Raw genomic sequence first — 22,946 nt, forward strand, 5'->3', positions numbered from 1 at the left:
TACCACCCCCAGTCAAGCGGCATTGTATAGAGGATGAACAGAACTCTAAAAGCCACTCTCAGGAAAATGGTGCAACAGAACAACAGCACCTGGGATTCAGTTCTCCCATTTGCTGTAATGTTCCTACGAAACACGGTATCCACGTCCACAGGATACGCCCCCCACACCCTCATGACCAGACGCCCCATGAAAGGCTCAGAATATTTATTAGGACTGGATTTGGCCAGCTCCGCAGTCACCGCCCTCACACATGAAAATGCTGTACAGCAGCTTATTGAGACTATAAAGGCAGCCCAGCTCGCAGCAGCTGTGAGACTTGGGACCAGGAGGAAAAAAAGCAAAGCTTGTTTCGATAAAATGGTACACGCCACCGAGTTTGTAGTAGGGCAGCAAGTGATACTTTCCCTATACAACCCCTGTTCATTCCTTGCCCCCAGATTCGATCACGAGAGGCAGCCCCAATGGCACTGGTCCCCGTCCTGCCTGAGGACCCCCCTCTGGTCAGCTACGCTCGGGTAGAGCACATACGGCACTGGTCGTTAGGTTAGGTGGATTGGCCATGACAAATTGCCCTTAGTGTCCAAAATTGCCCTTAGTGTTGGGTGCGGTTACTGGGTTATAGGGATAGGGTAGAGGTGTGGATCTTGGGTAGGGTGCTCTTTCCAAGAGCTGGTGCAGACTCGATGGGTCAAATGGCCTCCTTCTGCACTGTAAATTCTATGGTCACCGTCCTACCCGGGGATTCCACCCATTTCTTACCCGCTGCGGCCCATACGCACCCCATTTTGGCACTTTCAGTTCAAAATTCTTTTGTTTGTTTCTGGCGACCCTTAGGTTGCTTCTGTATGCTATTTACATCCTCAAACACTAGGATGGTAGATCGCACAGGCTGCGAGACGGCTCGCACTGTGTCAGTATTTTTCTCGGATGTCTTGTCCCAAATATTCGGTTTTTTAAAAAACGAGGGAGTCACAGATGGTGACCAATCATAATGGGTAATTGGCAACAAAGGACAGACAGACAGACATACGAGATCTTAAGCAAGATAATAACAGATATTATGCTTGTGTCCACTGAACTCTGGAACCTCAGGAACCCCAGAGGAAGAAAAAGAAGAAGACCGACAAGAGGAAGGATGAAGACAACCTTCATGTTTTTCACCTGGATCTTAGCGGGATCCCTTCAGTTGTGCGCGGACTCTACCCCCCTGACTCCTACCACACAGGCCTTGAATGATTCCCATCCCTGCCATACACTGTACCTCAAGATAGTTAACCCTGAGATAGTTACCCCCGAGACAGTTACCGACACCCCGACCTGGTGTGACAAGTTTATCACCTGGTATTCACTATCTTACATCGTAGAAGCAGTCTTAGTACTGGCGATACTCTGCAGTGTCGTGCAGACACTTAGACACAGAAAATGGTGGAGGAGAGCCTCCCACAACTGCACTCCGGTATACACATTTAGATCCCCTATTTTAGGACTCCAACAAACCCCCCAACCCTTTTAAGTGAATTAAAGTGCATCCGTTTTTCTTTGTGTGTGTTTTGTTCGTTCAATAAAGAAATGTAAACCTCTGTGCTTGACTGCCAAGCCAGAGAAACTTGTGTTGCTGCTATTTGTACAGTTTAAAGTGTTGTAGATTATTTTTGATTGTTTGAGTGAGGATAGTTTATTGAGGATAGTTAGAGGTTCCAGTTTTTTTTATTTTGCAGTGCATGCCTGAATGTCATAGCGTCCCATAGAGTTTTATAATGATGTATGTATGTAAAATGATTTTAAGTAAAAATTGCGATTCATAGGATAGGGCAGTGTAGAGCCCGTGAAGTGCTTATGTGTGCCCAGCTTGGTCAGAGAACGAAGACGACACGGTAATGTGATGCTTCCCGCTTCACATTGAGGATCACAAGGAGGGTGTGTAGCCATCTGGGATGGCCACTTCCCGATTACAAAATAGACACTTTGCAAAGATTGCAGGGAAAATGGACAATACTGAGAAAACAAACAGGTTCAGAGTTTGTCTGCATATTGGAGCCGCAGCTCCCAGACAAGACCAAAACTGCAGGTCCATTAGCATACTAATGGCCCATCTCCAGGAACAAAAGAGTAACCGATACTAAGGCAGACACCCCGGCGCCAGAGGAGACCGAAACAAAGCAGGCCGATGGCCACCCAGGACACGCCCAGCCATCAGGGCACCCATCCCTTTATTGGACGACATCAATATGAATGATCAAGAAACGGCCCAATTGATTGGGGCCAAGTTCAAGGCCCGCCCAAAAGAGCGTGAAGCCCCTTTGGGTATAAGAAGGAGCCCCCAAGAGAGAATTATTTTCTTGGACCCGGCTCTCACCGAGGAGAGACCTGTCCACCAGCTGCACCAGAAGCAAGTAAGTCAAAGGTCAACCCAAGCTACCAGACAGACGACCTTAGCTGTTCCGCTGTACCAGTTCGACCCCAGCAGCCTCAGAACCGAACAACGGCCATTGTTCCTCTGACTGAGTGGGCGCACGAAGCTAAGTATAGGCTTTAGCAGTAGTGATAGTTTAGTCTGTAGAGTTTTGTGCATGAGTATATTTAACTGTAATGAGTATATTAACTAAAACTAGAGGGCATAGGTTTAAGGTGAGAGGGGGGAGATTCAGAAGGGCCCAGAGGGGCAATTTCTTCACTCAGAGGGTAGTGAGTGTCTGGAATGGGCTGCCAGAGGTAGTAGTAGAGGCGGGTACAATTGTGTCTTTTAATAAACATTTAGATAGTTACATGGGTAAGATGGGTATAGAGGGTTATGGGCCAAGTGCGGGCAACTGGGACTAGCTTAATGGTAAAAACTGGGCGGCATGGACTGGTTGGGCCGAAGGGCCTGTTTCCATGCTGTAAACTTCTATGATTCTATGATAACTGTGTGTGTAAATAAATAAGCATTGACTTTGAACTAACTAACTTGTGTGTCGAGTCTTTGATCAGTATTCGGTTTTGAACCTTGTGGCGGTATCGAAAGATACCTGGCGATTCTAGAGCAAACGTAATTAGAATTAAGGAAGGCGACCATATTGACGGCCATATTCAGAGCCAACCAAAGAGAGCAACACCTGACAATGCAACAGACATCATTTTGATAAAATGGAATATGAATTGAATATGAATGTCAAGACTACTAAATGTTGTATTCACGTTGGATTGGGCAGTGTGATGCACCTGATTATTCATGTTGGATTCTGTAATATGAACTAATTAAGGAACTGTGCAGGCATACTGAAATCATGAAGTGTGATGTAACTGAGGGAACACATGGGGTTGTGTAGTATGATGTCCCAGTAAAGACTTGATCCTGCAACTGTTACAATTGTTTCCTCTCAGTAAAACAGCTCAGACCTCCCTTTCATCTTTAACATTCATGCCACCCAGGCCTGTTGTCAGGCAGACTTCAGAATAAGTCACATGACCCCCTTCATTTTACCCTATTTTAAAGACATAATTCCAAAACATAACAATACCATAAACCTCCGATTTGTAACACTGTTAAACCAGATGAGGCCCTTAACTGGGCATTAATTGCACACTTAAGGGCTTCAATTGGGCTACGGGTGGATGAAACACCGGGGGCGGGATTCTCCACCCCCACGCCGATGTGGCCGCGCCGTCGTGAACGCCGTCGAGGTTCACAACGGCGCGGAACGGCCCCAGTCCCGACCGATTCAGGCCCTGACAATGGGCCAGTATCGGGGCCGCGTCATCTACCCGCGCCAGGCCTTGTCGCCCGCGTAAAAGCGGCGCCACATAGATGACGCGGCCAGCGCCGCATAACGGACGTCATCCGCGCATGCGCGGGTTAGCGCCGGCCAACCCGCGCATGCGCGGTTGCCGTCCTGTCCAAATCCGCCCCGCAGGAAGGTGGGGGACGGATCTTGCGGGGCCGCAGAAGGAAGGAGGTCCTCCTTCAGAGAGGACGGCCCGACGATCGGTGGGCACCGATCGCGGGCCACCCCACATTCAAGGTGAAGCCCGGTGCAGGATCCCCCCTCGCCCCCCCACAGGCCGCCCCCCCAGCGTTCACGCACCGCCCATGACTGCAGCGACCAGGTGTGGATGGCGCTGGGGGGAACCCGCCGTTTTGGCCTGGCCGCTCGGCCCATCCGGGCCTCAGAATCACGGGGGTGCCAGAGAATCGCCATTTTGGGTATCTCCGGCGATTCTCCGGCCTGCGGCTCGCGAAACTCGACCGGGCCGTTCCCGCCGCTTGGGAGCATTGCGGGAGGGCGTCGGACCGGCGTCCCTGAAAATTTTGGCGACCCAGGCGCTTCTCCCAACCGGCGTGGGAGTGGAGAATCGCGCCCCTGATGTCTTCCTACTGCCCGTAAAATTCAGCCCATAATGTCCTTATTGTGATATGGCAACTAGAATAGCACACAGTTATAGAATGAAACAATGCCTTGCATGCAATATCATGTCTTGTGATTTATGATATGTATAATATTAATTCATTTATATTCCATTCCATGTGCTCCACAACACAAATGTTTTTGTTTGAGAGCTCCTTTTACACACTGTGCAGTCACTTTTCAGTTAGATGTGGACTGTTGGAATAGCTTTCTTGTACCAATTTGTTTTGTTACTTGGAACATTTTCTGGGAAGAAGGTGCAAGGTGTTGGGGACAATGGCAATAGCACATTTGTTTACAGTGTTTAAACCACTAGTCTCCCAAGTCTCAGGAACACATTGAGAATATCAGATTGTAAACATTTTCCTTTCCAAGATCAAAGAAATTTGGGCTCTAAAGGATAGCTTTACCATTTCTACCTGGATACAAGGCCGGTGTAATTCACATTGCCATATTGCTGGGCTTTGAGATGGAAGGGTTTCTATAATATTCCTGAAAAACACACACATAGCTAATCAGTCAGGAGAAAGATCGTGGAGAAAGAGAGCATCTAGAGGCTTAAGGTCTTTCAGGTTCACCATGTAGGCAGGAATATGGGTGGGAGCTCATGTTCACGGGGGCACGGTAGCACAGATGGGGGCTATGGTAGCACAGTGGTTAGCACAGTTGCTTCACAGCTACAGGGTCCCAGGTTTGATTCCTGGCTTGGGTCACTGTCTGTGCGGAGTCTGTACGTTCTCCCCATTACTGTGTGGGTTTATTCTGGGTGCTCCAGTTTCCTTCCACAGTCCAAAGATGTGCAGGTTAGGTGGATTGGCCAAGTTAAATTGCCCTTAGTGTCAAAAAAAAAAAGTTAGGTTGGGTTACTGGGTTAGGGGGATAGGATGGAGGTGTGGGCTTCGGTAGGATGCTCATTCCAACTGCTGGTGCAGACACGAATGGCTGAATGGCTTCCTTCTGCACTTTAAATTCTATGATTCAGATTGAAAAAGCTAATTTTCAATGATTCAAGTGAGGCAGGAATATTTGGTTCAGTTAAAAAGGAAAAATCTCCAGGAAAAGTTTCATCATTAACGGCAGTTCTGGGGTAAAAGTTACTACGCTGAGAAAGGAACAGATAGGAAGTAAAAGCAAGGGAGCAAAGAATCACTTTGGATTAGTTGTAGTTTAAAGTATAAGCTGTGTAAAAAAAGTAATATTTGGGCTATGGTGCTTTTAGTTTGTTTATCAGTATAAAAGTCTTAAAACACAAAATATTGTCCTGTAATGTGATGACCAGAACTGTACACAAAATCCCAGCTGTGGCCAAACCAGTGTTTTATACATTTTTATTATTACAATCCTGTTTTTGTATTCAATACCTCACCCAATAAAGGAAAGCATTCCATATGCTTTCTTGATCAGGTTGTCCACCTGACCTGCCACCTTCAAGGACCTGTTGACATGCACTCCAAGGTCTTTCACTTCATCAACCCCTCCCAATTTCTTTCAGTTTGTTCAATATTTCCTTGGATTGTTTGTCCTCCCAAAATGCAGTACCCCACACTTTTCCAGATTGAATTCAATTTGCCACTTCTCCACCCACTCAACCAAACCATTGACATCATTTCGGAATCAGCAGCTATCCTCTTCACTATTAACGACACGGCCAATTTTTGGATCATTCGTAAATTTCCCAATCATAACTTGCATAACTTTCCCAATCATAACAACAAGCAAGGACCCAAGCACTGAGCAACATCGAGTGCCACTATAAACCTTTCCCATTCGCAAACATCAATCAACCATTAATCTTTGATTCCTGAAGCAGTCCTTGCCAAAATGCAGCCAGCGCTGGACAATATCCTTCAGATTGAGAAGTAACATTCATGCCTCACATGTGCCAGGTGATGACCATCTCCAATAAGAGGGATTCTAACTATCTACCCTGACATTCACTGGCATTACCATTGCTGAATCCCCCACTGTCAACATCTTGAAGGTTACCACTGACTAGAAACTGAACTGGGCTACCCAACCAGCTTCAGCTGCTTCATCAATGACCCACCTTCCGTCATAAGGTCAGACGTGAGGATGTTTGCGGATGACTACACAATGTTCAGCACCATTCTCAACTCCTCAGATAATGAAGCACTCCGTGTCCAAATACAGCAGGACCTGGATAATATCCAGGCTTGGCCTGCCAAGTGGCAAATTACATTTGCGCCACACAAGTGCCAGGCAGTGACCATCTCCTACAAGAGAAGACCTAACTGTCATAATATACACCAGTATATCATGGTGCAGACACACACTGATGGACACAGTGGGACCAATCAACATACACAACACCGCAGCCAATCACCAGTGAGAGCACAGGCACTATAAAGACAGGGAGCATCAGATCTCCTGCTCATTCGAGTTGCAGCTAGCTAGGAGGACAGAGCTTACAGCCTGCAACACAGACATTCACCATGTGCTGAGTGCATTGACTGGTTAGGACAAGGCAGAGGTCTTTAGTTAAAGCTAGTATCGTATTAACCCACAGTCTAAGTATGTTTAAACAGTTAATGATTCAATAAAATAGTGTTGCACTATTTCAAGTGTTGGTGACCTGTATGTGATCCAGAACACCCAACACATCATGATACTGGGAGTGGTGGGATACTAGCACTTCTTAGACCTACCTGCAAGTGATCTGCCTTCCGCCAGGATTCCGTCATCCTGTAACATGGACAACATCAGCCCGCCGCCGCCGCTCCGCATCGCCGGCAATCTCGGGGCCAACTGGAAGATTTTCAAACAGCGCTTCCAGCTCTTCCTCGAAGCCATAGACAGGGAGGGCGCCTCGGACACCAGAAAGATTGCTCTTCTCCTCTCCGTGGCCGGGGACCATGCCATCTACATTTCCAACTCTCTCATCTTCGCAGATGATGAAGAAAAGACGAAGTTCAAGGCGGTCCACCTCAAGTTTGACACTCACTGCAGCGTAGAGGTGAATGAAAGTTTCGAACGCTACGTGTTCCAGCAGTGTTTGCAGGGTAAGGATGAACCTTTCCAATCCTTTCTCATGCACCTCCGCATCCTTGCGCAATCGTGCAGCTACGGGCCCACCTCCGACTCCATGATACGTGACCAGATCGTTTTCGGTGTTCAGTCGGACCCCCTACGTTAGCAGCTCCTCAAAGTAAAGCAACTCACCCTAGCGACCACCATTGAGACCTGTGTCTTACATGAAAATGCCACGAGTCGATATTCCCATATACAAGCGGCTGAAACAGCGCGGCAAGGTCCCCACGAGGCGGAACGTGTCCAAGTGATTGAGCACCTCCAGGGCCTCAGCCTGGATGAGCGTGGCCATTTTGCGTGCTTTTCGCGGACTCCCGCGCTTGTATGCGCCAAATGAGGGGATGGCGACGTTGAGGAATGTAATGCGCAGGCGCGCACCACGCACGACCGCACTGCGCATGCGCGGTGGCGCAGCGAACGTGCTGATGTCACGATGTGTGGCAACTGTGGCTCTGCCCATTTAAAGCGGCAATGCCCCGCAGAATCTCGACAATGTCTACGATGTGGAAGACTTGGCCACTATGCTGCCTTCTGTCGAGCAGCTCAGCCTGCCAACTCCCATCGCTTCAGCCAACCTCGCAGGAATGTTCGGGCAATTCAAACCACGGTCACCGAGTCCGATGCGGACCCCCCACACAGCAGTGACATCGAGGACCCGAAGGCGCCTTTTTGAGTCGATGTCATAACGAAAAATAGGCTGTCCCCGAAGCAAAGACACCAGCCGCTGTCGGTATACAGCATCGATCCAGACGATGAGTGGTGTGCCTCCCTTGAGGCGGTCAACCAGAATTTGTCGCCCACCTCAGAGACTTAATTTGTGAACCTTGTGGACTGATGGACTTTCTGATTTGTTCTGTTCTTCCGTTTAATCGTTCAAGTGGTTTGTATATAGTGTTCATCTCGTTATTCTTGTGACACACTGTTTTTTTTCTGCACCAGGCACCTTCCCATGTAAATAGCTTAGTTTTTATGTAAAAATCCTGTAAATATTTTGCACACACGTAGTCAGGAACATTCACTATACACTATTTATTGCCACGCAGGTACATTTTTTATAAAAGGGGGGATGTCATAATATACACCAGTATATCATGGTGCAGACACACACTGATGGACACACAGTGGGACCAATCAACATACACAACACCGCAGCCAATCACCAGTGAGAGCACACGCACTATAAAGACAGGGAGCATCAGAGTTCTCGCTCATTCGAGTTGCAGCTATCTAGGAGGACAGAGCTCACAGCCTGCAACACAGACATTCACCATATGCTGAGTGCATCGACTGGTTAGGACAAGGCAGAGGTCTTTAGTTCAGGTTAGTATCGTATTAACCCACAGTCTAAGTATGTTTAAACAGTTAATGATTCAATAAAATAGTGTTGCACTATTTCAAGTGTTGATGACCTGTATGTGATCCAGAACACCCAACACATCACTAACCATTGCCCTTTGACATTCAATGGCATTACCATCGCTGAATCCCCCACAGTCAACATCCTACAAGGCACAAGTTAGGAGTTTAATGGAATACTCTCCACTTGCCTGGAAGAATGCAGCTCCAACAAGACTCAAGAAGCTTCACACAATCCAGGACAAAGCAGCCCGCTTGATTGCTCCTCCTTCCACAAACATTCATACCCTCCACCATTGATGAACAGTGGTAGCCTTGTGTACCATCTACAAGATGCACTGCAGTAACTAACCAAGGTTCCTTAGACAGCACTTTCCAAACCAACAACCGCTACCATCTAGAGGGACAAGAGCAGCAGATACCTGGAAACCTGTCCAAGTCACTCACCACCCTGACTTGGAAATATATCACTGTTCCTTCATTGTCGCTGGGGCAACATCTTGGAACTCCCTCCCTAACAGCACAGTGGGTGTACCTACACCTGAAGGACTACAGCGGTTCAAGAAGGCAACTCACCACCACCTTCTGAAGGGCAACTAGGGATGGGCAATAAATGCTGGCCTAACCAGTGATGCCCATATCCCGTAAATGAAAACAATATACATAAATACTGTGGCTACAAGAGCAGATCATAGGCTAGGAAACCTGTGATGTGTAGCTTACTTCCTGACTCCCCAAAGCCTGTCCACCACCCACAAGGCACAAGTCAGGAGTCTATTAGCTATGTATTAAATAATGTAGTAGATAGGTAATGGTTATTGGCTCCACCTCCTGAGGAGTATTAATGGACACAGCTGGGACAGTTTCTGTGGGGATTTATATGGAGTTTGTACCTTTGTTGAGTTGAAAGCACAACAAACTTGCTGAATGTAAAACACAAGCATTCTTATTCCTCCATCATACAATAACTATTAATATCAACAATCTGAAGGACCTAGGTCCAATGTCAGAAGTGGGCAAATAACCTCTGCTCCACAAGGGTAAGTAAGGAAGCCCCCTTGCATTTTGCATGTGTGCCTGCACTTGATGGGGCTGGAAGGTGTTAAGCAATCAGCTCCAGCTGCTAAATTTCCTGTGCCCTAAAAGGCTGTCTGGGACAAGAAAGGATGGGAGACATACCTTTTTTTAAAATTTAGAGTACCCAATTATTTTTTTCCAATTAAAAGGCAATTCAGTGTGCCCGATCCACCTACCCTGCACATCTTTGGGCTGTGGGGGTGAGACCCACGCAGACACAGAGAGTATGTGCAAACTCCACATGGACAGTGACCCAAGGCCGGGATTGAACCCGGGTCCACGGCGCCGTGCGGCAGCAGTGCTAACCACTATGCCACCGTGCCGCCCATGGATGGGAGGCATACCTTGAAGGGAGAAGTTCTGAAATGTCTTGGGCTCATGGATCAGCGATGCTGTGAAGGAGGACTTTTTCTATCTTTATTCATTCAATAGCTAGGCCAAAATCTATTGACCATTCCTAATTGCCCTTGAGAAGGTGGTGGTGAGCTGCCTTCTTAAACCGCTGCTACCCATGTGGTGTGGATAAACCTGTTAGGGAGAGTGTTTCCGGATTTTGATCCAGTGACAATGAAGAAACGGCGATCTATTTCCAAGTCAGGATGGTGAGTGGCTTGCACAGGAACTTCTAACTGGTGGTCTTTACTTGCATCTGCTGCTCTTGTCCTTCTCAATGGTGGTGGCCGTAGGTTTGTAATCATTTACCATATCGTGGAGAGACTCTTGAATCTACTCTTTTCTTCACAGGAGAAGAGGACGCATAATGGGCTCGAGCAAAACCTAACTGGTGGTGATGTCTTGAATCTGGCTGTGTTGACTCTGATGGAGAAGGACACATTAGAGCTGGCTTGCAAACATGGGCTGGGATCCACTGATTGAGAAGAAACTGGGGGTTCAGAGGGTTGGTAAGTGTGAAAGGAGTGCACTTTCGATTGAGGGAGGGGTTCAGAAATAGAGGGCAATGGGTCAAAGAGTGCAAGATTATATCCACTATTCCTCTGTGTTCTCACATAAGTAAATGTTTGAGGCGTGTTATGTCCATTTACAGAATGCAGCAGCAGCTACCTCCTCTGCTTCTTTAATGCTCATGAATACTCCAGATGTTTCTCAACCTTCAGCTAGATCCTCATCCAGACCAGCAGAGGATCTGGGTGGTCCTCCATTAACCTCAGAGGAGGAGGGACCATCAGATGCCATAGCATCATATCCTCAATATGCACCTTTCAGGTACTGGCATCCTGGTAGGTTTGAGCACGCCGGCACAGTTGGTTGCACATACTGGGGAAGTCATGTCCTATTCATTTCTGGAGGTATTGGAGACAGAGTATTTCCAGGCCTCTGACAGTCCGAGGGGTGTTTGAGATTAGGAAGATACTGATCCCCAGGCAGATGCAAAACCTCTGGAGTTGTCCACTAGGTGGCCAATGCTGGATGTCCAGCAGGATGCACGTGGAAATCTGGCAGAGATTCCTGTGTGTCATGGTTCATATAATAGAGGAGTCCATGTGGAGCATGTGCTCTGGTACTCCCGCTGGTCAACGTCAGCTCTGAAGGTATGGCATCCTCAAGATATTGGCAACTTTCATGGAGAGGCAGCTCCAGGAGCTTAGTCAAGGGTTTCTGGGATTGTGTTCAGACCTATAGGCCCACACACTGGCAGGGCATTGGCAATGTGAAAGATGGATGAGGCACCTAGTGATTTTGTCAGCTGTTTGTCCAGCTATGGTGAACAGCTATGGTGAACAAGCAGACTTCATATTGATGAGCAGTAGCTTTCTGCATTCAGGGTTCCTCTCAGGGCACTCCTGATGATGACAGCAATTCCTCTGCACCTCTGTTAGTGACCATCATCTGAAGAAACCGTGACAACTGAGGCGTGCCCCATTACTGTGCTGAGCTCTGCTGCCCATTCTGGGCCCTCACAGACACCTGCCAAAGTCACCCAGGCCAACAGAGCATCTGATTAAGCAGCCTGCCTCAAAAGTAACTGCCAATGATGGGGGAGCACCAAAACAAAGCACTTGAGAACAGTTTAAAAAATGACTGTACACACAGAACGGTGATCATGGGTGAAATCAGTTACCTGTGTGACTTGTTGTGTATTGTTGTGTTTTGTGGTTCCACCTGTCGTTATTAAAATCTCACCTCATGTTACATGTCCTTCTTTGTTGCGTGTACCACTCTTCCAGCAGGGTAATGGCACCTCTGCCAGCCCCTTCACCCAGCCTTCAATCCCGTCAGCGTGTGCTGCTTGGCCTGCTGCTTGGCCTTGTGGGTAGACACATTGGTGATGTCTCCAGTAGCTGACCTCCTCTCCCTTTTTGCCCTCATCCTCATCTGAGGAAGAGCTTCTGCTTGACTTGACAACCCCTATTTTCCATCTTCTGGGTTGCTGAAGTGCTAACTTAATGCTGCCAGTCTGTGGAATGCCTCTTTAAGGACAGAAGCCTCCTTACAGGGTATATGAGCTATATAGTGCAACAAGAAAGTTCAGACTTACAGAAGTAATGTATCTTCCTGACGTAAAAATGCAAGGATCTCTCAAAAGTACTATGCATTTCCAACTTAAATGTCTCAATTGGCTCTTTGATTGGTTTCGGGGGGGCTGCCAACTTTGGGAATGCCCACCCAGCGAAATACCATCGCGAACCCCTCCCAATGTCATCACACACTATTCCACGGTACATTGGGAGTGCCACCCAGCACTCTGAAGTTGAAACACATGCAGCTTATCTGATCCTAAGTGGAACTTCCAACCACGTATCTGCACCATCACTAGGATCACCTGTTTGTTTTTAATAAACTTGTCTGATTCAAATTTTTCTCATTTGCTGCTGAAAACCTCATTTATGCTTTTCTGCTCCCTTTGTTTCGCCTTCAATATTCCAATGCACTCCTAGCCAGCTTTCCATATCCAATCCTTCATAATTTTGAAGTCTTCCAAAACTCTGCTGCCATGTCTGAACTTGCACCAAGGCCCATTTATCCACTCGCTGACCTTAACCAATATTGACTTCTGGTTAAATAAAGGTTCAATCGAAAAATTTTGAACTTTGTTTGCAAATCCCTTCATCACTTTGTCCCTCCCTATCTCTGTAATCTCCTCACTCCCAACAACTCTACAGTCTCTTAAGGGGGTGTTGGCAACATAGTGGTATCTATTAGTCATTAGAGTAATAATCTGGAAGCTCTTAAGACATGGGTTCAAACCTCACTATGCCAGCAGGCAGAATTTAAATTTAATTCCTAAAAATCTGGAATTGAAAGGTGAAACTATAAAATCCCTGCAAGATTCACTAATATCCTTCAGGGAAGTAAATCTGCTGTCCATACCTGATCTGGCCTACATGTGTCTTCAGACTCACAGCAATGTGGTTGACTCTTAACTGCCCCCGACATTAATGGCTTAGCAAGCCACTCAGTTCAAGGGCAATTAGGGAGGGCAACAAATGCTGGCCGTGCCAATATCAGTTAAAAAATGAGATCTGCACTCCTCCAATGTTGATCTTGAACAAGCCTGATTTTAATAATTCCGCTGTTAGCAATTGTGCTTTAGCTCCCAAGGCCCTGAGCTCCAGAATTCCCTCCCTAAACTGCTCTGCCTCTCCCGCTCTTTTAAGATGCTCCTTAAGACCATCTGTGGAATTTTCCGTCGGTGGGATCCTCCGCTCTGCCGGCAGCGCACCCATGACCACGGGTTTCCTGACGACGTGGGGTGACCAAAGTGGGAAATCCCATTGGCTGGCTGCTGGAAGGGAGGGTCCCACTACCGGCAAGGGTGCGCCACACAGGAAAACGTGGCTGGCGGACCGGAAAAATCTCACCCCATGCATATGGTTACATTCCTGAAAAGTGCAACTTTAAGTGAAATGACTTCAAGTGCATTAGATTTTCCCATTAAAACCATCAGGAGAAAGATTGGCTGAAATTTTCCTGCTGTTGGGATACTCTTTTCCTGCCGGCAACGCACCCCCACCCACGGGTTTCCCAGAGAATCTTGTCCCTAAAAACATAATGCACTCTAAGTTGAAATACTTTCCATTCCTAAATCTGTACATTCATAAATAGAAGAACTTTAAAAATAAAAATTAATTTTAAAACATAGAAGAAATAATTGACTTTAAACTTACTCCCCCCCCCAAACTCGCTGCCAACCCTGCTTGGTGGTAATCCTGCTTCTCGAACCTCCCGCTCATCAAACATTCTGTCCCTGGCCTTACTTCTTGCTCTGGCAATGGGCTCGCAGCTTCTGCCTCTCCCTGACCGTCCCTCTGAGAAGCACGTGGGAAATAGGACCAGAAGTCAGCCATTCGGCCCCTCAAGCCTGCTCTGTCATTCAACAAGATCATTTCTGATCAGTTTGTGTTTGAATTCCACATTCCCATCTACCCCCAAAAACCTCTCACTGCCAACGCTTTGATCTTGTGGCCTATGCTGCTGCCTGACCATCCCTCTTACCGTTGACTCTCTGTGCTTGCAGCGTCTGCCGCTTCTTGCCCCTCGCTGATCCTCCCACTCCCTGACAATCCCACTCACTGCTTCCTTCACTCAAACTACCACTGTGGGAGCAAGGGCTCTGGAGATGAGTGGCAAGGGGCAGGAGGAGCATCAGCAATTTGCAGGAGGTGAGTCGTCAACTGGAGGTTCAGCAGTGCGAGCGTGGGTCAGGCAGAAGGATAGGCTGTGAGCCAGAGGTTCATCAGTGAGAGGGGTGGGTCATAGAGTGGCAGAGACCATAAGCAAGCTGGAGGGTGGATCAGGACGTGGCAGAGGCCATTGCAAAATGGTGCAGAATGGGTTATGGTGCCCAATGTTAAACCTTCCGGAAAATATTTCAAAACAAAACTTGCAACGCTGAATGAGAATTTGGGCCCCATTAAATAACCAACATCAAAGCAAAATGTCATAAATGGGGCAATTTAAAATGGGGGTTTGCTGTATATAAATATTGTTCCATTTTGATGTCAAAGCTGTTGCAAGTTTTGATGTCAAATATAGTTGCAGTTGATGCTGTTATATAGGACAAGATGGATGGACTAGAGGGTCTTTAACTTTCCATCATTATTCCTAGTTATACGATCCTCATAGATACTATTACCTTTTAGAAAGATATTTGAATTTTTTGTGAATGACTGGAAGGATCGCACAACAAGATTTTTAAGACTTTTACTGTAACAATCAAACTAAAAGAAACAATGTCTAATCATTTGGTGGAATCTTATCAGAATTTGACAAAGTTCAGACTGAAAACTGGCGTGTAACTCTCCAGTTGCACAGACCAGTTTTCTCTCTAAATATTGAGCCTTTTAGGGGAAAGAATGAGTCGGTGTGATTTACGCCATCAGTCTGGTGGGGTAAGGCCTGATAGAGCCAGCCACAGAGATTGGGGTGCCATCTTTAAAGGGTGCTATGATCAGCATTGCAGCTTAATAGCCCTCTGCCCCCATCACAGAGGTATCAGGGGTTCTTCTCCACTTCCAACAATCCTCAACTGACATTCCACTCCTCCACAGCCTGACAAACACCACCAGCATTATGCCCCTCCACCAACACTGTGGAAGTACCGCTGGTACTCCCCTCCCTCCACAGTGTTCACTCCACCCCCCACCACACCTAAATGCAACCCCCTCATGCGCAGGGCACTGGCCCGTGGCACAGGTTGGCACTGTTAGGTGTGAGAATACGGCTATACTAAGAAACATAGAAAATAGGATCAGGAGGAAGCCATTCGGCATTTCAAACCTGCTCCACCATCCATTATGATCACGGCTGATCATCCAACTCAATAGCCTAATCCCGCCTTCCTCCCATATCCTTTGATCCCTTTCACCCCAGTGCCCTGATATGTCCCTCTATCACCAGGGGGCTATAATTACCTCTGTGTCTCTGGAGTGATCCCCTCAACAGCTTCCCATTTGGCCAAACCTGGTATAAATCTCTTCGATGTAACATCATGTCGGCGAGGGATGAATATTTAGTGAGGGGATCATGTGGTGGGGGTCCTGCTAATAACATTTAAGTTCATGGAAATTTATTCCAATGTGGTTCTCCCCTGGCTCCAAAGAAATTTCTAAATGTGTGTGGATTACGATCTCGATCACACAGATACACCTGGTGGGAATCACACCTTGTTTTTTGGGAGAATTCCGCCCAACCTCTTGCATTCCTCTGTTTTATCCTGAATTAGGGACTGTCTCTGTGTTGAACGGTTACTGCCTTATCATCATGTAAGGTGATGTCCCCTTTAAGACCAGGCTTGGAACCCTGGGGACTCCGCCTCTGGCTCCGCCCATCTGTGAGCCATATATAAGGGGCTGCCTTGTGGGCTGTACAGCAGTTAGCATATGTCTTAGCTCTAGCGTAGTTCTTAGTCTAATAAAGCCTTCTTTACCGCTTACAATCTAAGCGTCGTTATTGAGGGTACCTCAGTCTGAAAATATAACAATCTTATGTACTTGTATTTGTAACAGTAAGTAAAGAGAAACCATTTCATATTGACACTCGATGTATACTGTGTGTGCACCCTAATGCAACAAAAATTGCAAAGTACAAGATCAGGCACCCCAGTATATGGACGATACAAAATTAATGGAAGACATGCCGCCCAGGTGGACTGGATTACTATCTCACTTACTTGGCAATAGATTGACACTCTTTCACGGTTGGGTCAAAATCCTGGAATTCTATATTTAATACCATTGTGGATACACCACCACAACAAGGGCTGCAATAGTTCAAGATAAACACTCACCAGCACCTTCTCATAGCAATTGCATATATATCCCATATCCCAAGAATGAATTAAAAAACATAAAGGGTTGGAATTATGAAGGAAGACTTCAGTATGTAGGACCTTTTTCTGGAGTTGGGAAGATTATGGTGTGACCTATTAAAGTTCTTCAAGATTATGAAGGGTTGTGATAGTTTAAACAATAACATGTAGTTTCTACAAATTGGCAAGGTGGGTGTTATTTTTCTTTCCCCATGCTTCCATTGCAAAGTTTTTCTTGGTGTGATGAATATATGGTGTTATATATTATATTTTATATTTGTTGCAGTATCGTTATTGAAAATCCTGGTTTAAGATACATACAGGCAGTATGTCTGTTAAAATTATGATTTAGGGGTCATAAAAGTGAGGTAATCATTGATTTTAACCATTTATTTGTTTATAGATAAATTGCTAATGGAACATTGGCTGCAATCTTCCCAAAAGGGAACAAAGTCCCCGAGCGAGTGCGTTTAGCCGTGTGTTGCCCATCACTCGCAGTGCCTAGAAAACATGGCAATTCAATGCTACTCGTGTTTAATAAGGAGCCTGAACATAGCCCCGTTGTTAACAACGGGGAGCTCTGCTGCCGGAACTGCCAATTGTAGCGCGAGATCAGGGCGCCATTTTTAAATAGCGTCCCGATCTCCAAGGCCCACAAATAAAATCCCTGACCTCCACCTCGTCCAAACGCAACATGCGAGGGTCCCGCACAACCCACCCCGCACCCTCTAACACCCACAGTGGGCAATCCTGGCCCAATCGTGCATGTGCAAAAAATGCCAGCTTGGCACCTTGGCAGTGCCAACCTGGCACCATTGCAGTGTCCCTGCCAGCTGGTAGTGACACCTGGGCACCTTGGAAGTTAGGATGGCATCCAGCTGGCACTACCAGGCTGGAATCAGCAGTGCTAAGGCACCACTCTGCCCAAAAGGCATGAAGCTGGGGGCCTCCAAGCCCCTCGGAGACCCCCACGAGTGCCGTTCCGTCTGATCCCCGTTTGTGGCGACCAGCACCAAACGCTGCTCGACGAGGTCCCCGAGGCAAAGGAATTGAATCCCAAAGCCTCAGGTACCTCCGGAATCTGCACATTAGAGTGAGGCTTACTGCCTCGCTCTAATGTGCAGATTTTCCAAAATGTGATCCCACCCATTGTGGACGGGATTCTCCTTGCAACGTGTCACGAGATTGTGTTGAATCTTGCAAGGCATTGAGAGCCCGATGGATCCCGGGAGCAGGTTCTCCCGGCTTTCACTGGCTACACTGCGCTGCAGCGAGCTGCTTTTCCGGGCACCGTAGCCAGACGAATGTGCCCATTGTTTTGATTTTGGAGGATTCCTGGGGTGTAGGTAATTTATGAGTGATGCTGCTTAGTCCTGGATAAGCAGGCCAACTTAGTGAGAGGAGACCAAAGAATGTCTTATGATGGAATTAAGTGATGGAACCAGGTATATCTGTAGTTTTGCAGTTTGCCATAGGATTTTAGTTTGACAAGGCGGCTTCAGTTGGCTCCTTAAGGTTATCTTAATGTCTTTGCACAGAGAAAAGCAAGAAAACCTGATTGTCAACTTTATATCTAAGTGGTCTTTGAACTATATTGGTTAATTGGAATATATATAGCTACATCTGTAGGGAGTAAGTTAACCTAATTTCTTTTTATTTAAGAACTGATTGAACTGTAAACTGTAAAGCTTTTTCCTTGTTGCTAATGTGATTGATTCTATGTTTAAAATTAAGTTTATTTTAACATAAAGGATACCAATTGGTCAGAGTTATCACTCTAGATTGAAGTATCCTTTCCTCCCAGTTTTACAGATTGAAAATTGTTGGGTTTCTCGACCGGGATTGTAACAAAAATTGGGGGCTCTTTTGCAGGGATCTAAAGGTATGGGGCGGGATTCTCCGTCGGCTCATGCCGAAATCGAGAAAGGCGATGTGGGAGGAAAACTGGTCTTGACGGCGAAATTATGGCTGGTGCCGGGTTCACGCCAAATCGCAGGTTTCCAGTGTCTCGACAGCGACATCAAGGCGTTTCACTCCGCACGTACAGTAAACAGAATCTATATATCATTAGCGGGCCTGACCCGGTATTCTCCGGGGCCTCCCCAATGCTCCACCTCTGCCGGGCGAAATTCCTGACGATGAGGTGTTTCCAAGCATGGACCGCCATTGCTGCGGCCTGCAAGGCAGCCATCTGGCTGTGCACCACTTTGCGCATCACTGACCACTGTCATGTGAGAGTACCCTTTAAGAAATGGGTGTTTAAGAAATGTACCTTTAAGAAATGGAGCTGCTCATGTTACTGGAGTGATGTCAGAGTGTGGGTGGAGCTGAGCTTTACTTCTGCTTTTTTTTAGTTTCAGTTTGAGAAAGAGCTTGGGTGTGTCTGTGTTTTTTCTGTGAGCTGAATCGGAAGTCTGCCATCCAAAGACTATCTTAATCATTTGGTGAATTCAGAATTATAAATTATTTCAGTATTGAATGTAAACCCTAATGTGCTCCTGTTTAGAGGTTGTTACGTTTTTGGATGTTAAAAGAACAGCATGCAGATTACTTAGTGTTGTATCCTTCGGGTGGTGTATTTGATTTACTGGTTGCTAATATATTCACTGTTTGTTTTAGAAAGGTTAACTTGAGTTCATAGAATAAACATTGTTTTGTTTTAAAAACCACTGGTCCATTTTCTGCTGTACCATACCTGTAGAGTGGGCCGTGTGCTCCTCATACTACAATCTATTACAAGTTGTGGGTCAGGTGAACTCCATGATACACTTTGGGATTCTCTAAACCCTGGCCCATAACACCACCGACGTTGGCCCATGGCTCTGCAGAGTGACGCTGTCCACATGAGTGCCCCCATCCTCTCACCCCCGCACCCCATCCTCTGCCATACCACCCAACAGGCCACCACCCAGCGGCGGGGAATTACAAGACCTACCCAAAGGCAACGCCCACAGTAGCCCCTACAGGGGGGCGGCGAACAGGGGTTACAGAATGTACCGCTGGCAAGGGCAGTGCCAGCCGACAGTACCCCTGGCAGCAGGGATGGGTCCCAGGGCCAGAGTCTCCACAGTGCCGGCCACTGACAGGGCCAGGGGTGTGGAGATGGGGAGGAGTGGGGGGAGGGTGACTTGTGGGGGCAGGGTCCGCAGTGCCAACCGTGGCCACTGTGTAGTTTATTGGACATGGTTGGGCATGGGGTTATAAACCATGCTGACATGTCGACCTTTCACCCCCTGCAGACAATGGATATTGGATTTCAACCAGCAATGGTGGCCTTTCTGCTAGTCGCCACAGCCCTGAGGGATACCCTGCGATTATACGAGCTGGAGCTGCGGTGAGGGGCTGCAGGTCCGACGGTTCCCCACCAGTCTTCTCCTGCTCTCCCCGATTGTGAGCGGCCTTCTCCTTGGGGGTGGGGGGACAGAAAACGCACCGTGTTAGACAATCCGATGCATGCATCCCAGGGGGTGTGTAGCTGCTGGCTTTAGTGGCTAGGACACCGGTGATGGTGGCTGGTATGGGCACATGGTGCATGGTGGGGTTCAGCTGCCTTCCTGGTGGGGAGATGGGGTGGGGAGGCGTTACGGCTGTGTGGGACAGAGGTTGGTGCTAGGGGCACAGTGCTGCCTACCCAGCCTGGCTGCCCTGAGGATGTCATGCAGTTTTTTTCGGCATTGCTGGCTGGTCCTCATGGTGTTGCCCATGGCGCCGACAGCCTCTGCCACCTGCATCCAGGCATGGTGAATGGCTGCGGCTGGCAGCCTCCTTCCCGGGCCAGGGTATAAGGTGGCTAGCCTCTCCTGCACGGCGTCCAGGAGGTTCTCAAGCTCGGTGTCAGTGAATCGTGGGGGCCACTCTTCATGCTGCTATCTTGTTGGTTGGGATGGTGTGTGGGGAGTAAACTGTGTATATGTTGCTGAAGCTTGACAGCCTCCTGAGTGTCAATCTCAAACCCGCTGAATCCGGCACCGTTTCTCATTGGAATCGAACGTGCTCCACGTGGTGTTGGTGCTAGCCCCTCCACAGTTGTTGAATCAGACTAGCTGTGGCGCCGGTTTTGCTGTTGTAGAACTCCACGAATCCTGTCCCGGCGTCAACACTTAGTCTCTGAAATGGAGAAGCCGGCCGATGATTCCGTGTTTGGCTTGGGATAATTGAATTTAAAAACAACGAGTGTAAGGAGCTATGGCTTTCTTTCAGGTGTTGCTACTTTGTCAGTTTAATAGGGAGTGGCTAGTAAAATGGTTCTTTCAGTGGCTAAGAGATTCCTGGATGTTGAAGAACTCACCCTGGGTGGTTTACAAAGGGTGGTTAAACCAAAGCTTTATTGTTTTGGCGGTCAAGCTTCAGCTGACTTTACCTTTAGGGGTGAGGAAGGTAGAGATAATTAAAGCGATTACTCCGCAATTACCTTCAGAATAGGCATAGTCAGAAACATTGGAAATAGCCAAAATCCAGTTGCAATTTAAACAATTACAACATGGTAAAGAAATGAGACTGTTTGAATTTGAGAAAAAGGAAAAGGAGAGAGAGGCAAGAGCAGAAGGAAAGGAAAATCAAGCAATGGCAGAGGAAAAGGGAAAAGAGAGGGTTGAGAGAGAAAGAGTGTATGACAAGGTGAGTGATTTTTAACTTTGGAGAATGAAACTGAAGGAAAAGCAGAAAGAATATCAACTTCAAATATTGCAGCTAATAGCAGACTTTCAGAAAAGTCTAGAGGGGAGAGTGACCCCTCCCAATCAATGTTCTAGTGGGGATATGTCTGAATATGTTCAAGCAGTGCCAAAACATGACGAGAACAATGTGAGAGCCTTTTTTAAAATCTCATTTGAGAAAGTCGTTAAACAATTGAATTGGCCAAAAACCATGTGGGTAGTGTTGGTACAATCAAAATGGATAGGTAGAGCTAGTGAAGTGTTTGCATCATTATCAGAGGAGGTATCCAGGGATTATGATGAACTGAGAAAGGTCATTTAACGTGCATATTAACTAGTGCCAGAAGGCTATAGACATAAGTTTTGAAATCTAAGGAAAGGACCAAGTCAGATATCTATAGAATTTGAAAGAATCAAACAAAATAATTTTGATAAGTCGGCAAGAACATTAAAAATAGACCTAACATATGAAGCTCTTCGGGAAACAATTATTTTGGAGGAATTTAAACATTCACTTTCTGAGGTAGTGAGAACTCATGTTGAAGAGCAAAGGGTTAAAACTACTTGACAGGCAGCAGAAAGGGCAGATTAATTTGAATTAGATCATAAATCATGGTTTGGTTTTCATCATCAATTTCAGTCCGTAAAGGAAATGAGAAATCTTCAGGTGGTAAAGGCAATGGAAGTCTAGTTGGAGATATTAAAGAGATTTTGCCTCAAGTGAAGAAGGAAACTTTTGAGAATAACAGGGACACAAGAAAACTTAAATGTTTTACTTGTAATCAAGTTGGACACACAAAGTTGCAGTGTTGGTAGCTTAAGAAATGTACTGGAAAGACAGACTCTTTAAAACAGAATAAACAGTTGGGTTTATTATAGTGCAGCTGAAGAGGTGTGAAAGAGTGTACAGCCTGTTCAGAGGCTTGTTGACCTGTCAAATCTTTTTAAAGATTTTATTTGTGATGGTATCATTTACTCATGTATTGGTGGAGTAGGTAAGGAGGTTAAAATCTTAAGGGCTACAGGAGCAAGTCAATCTTTGATGGTGAAAGATAAGGAGATATGTACTTCAGAAGGGGAATTGCCAGAAAGGTGACAAAATGTGGGATTAATGGTGGAGTGAGTAATATTCCATTATGTAAGGCAAGATTAGCGAATCCGGTGAAAAGTGGTGAAGTGGTGGTAGGAGTAATAGAGAAATTACTCTTTTCAAGACTACAGTTTGTCCTGCGTAATGATATAGCTGGATCACAGGTGGGAGCGATGCCTACTGTATTTGAAAAGCCAATGGAAAGCCAAACAACTGAGTTGTTGCAAGAAGCATATCCTGGGGTGTTTGCAGACTGTGTGGTAACAAGATCACAAATCCACAGGTTGAGACTAGAGGAGGAGAAATCAAGCAGCAAAGATAAGGGGCGGAATTCTCCCCCCCCACGCCGGGTGGGAGAATCGGCGGGGTGCCACGCGAGTCCCGCCACGCCGCCCGGCACCCGCACGTGATTCTCCCACCCCTCCAAACCAGCGCGGCGAGAATCACGGCTGGCCGCTCGGAGAATCGCCGCTTGCCGTTTGTAACGGGCGAGCGACGATCCGCCAGCCTGGATGGGCAGAGCGGCCTGCCCAACACGACAGGTTCCCACCGGCGCCGTCCAAACC

Source organism: Scyliorhinus torazame, chromosome 3 (assembly GCF_047496885.1).
Source record: "Scyliorhinus torazame isolate Kashiwa2021f chromosome 3, sScyTor2.1, whole genome shotgun sequence".
Classification (NCBI taxonomy): domain Eukaryota; kingdom Metazoa; phylum Chordata; class Chondrichthyes; order Carcharhiniformes; family Scyliorhinidae; genus Scyliorhinus; species Scyliorhinus torazame.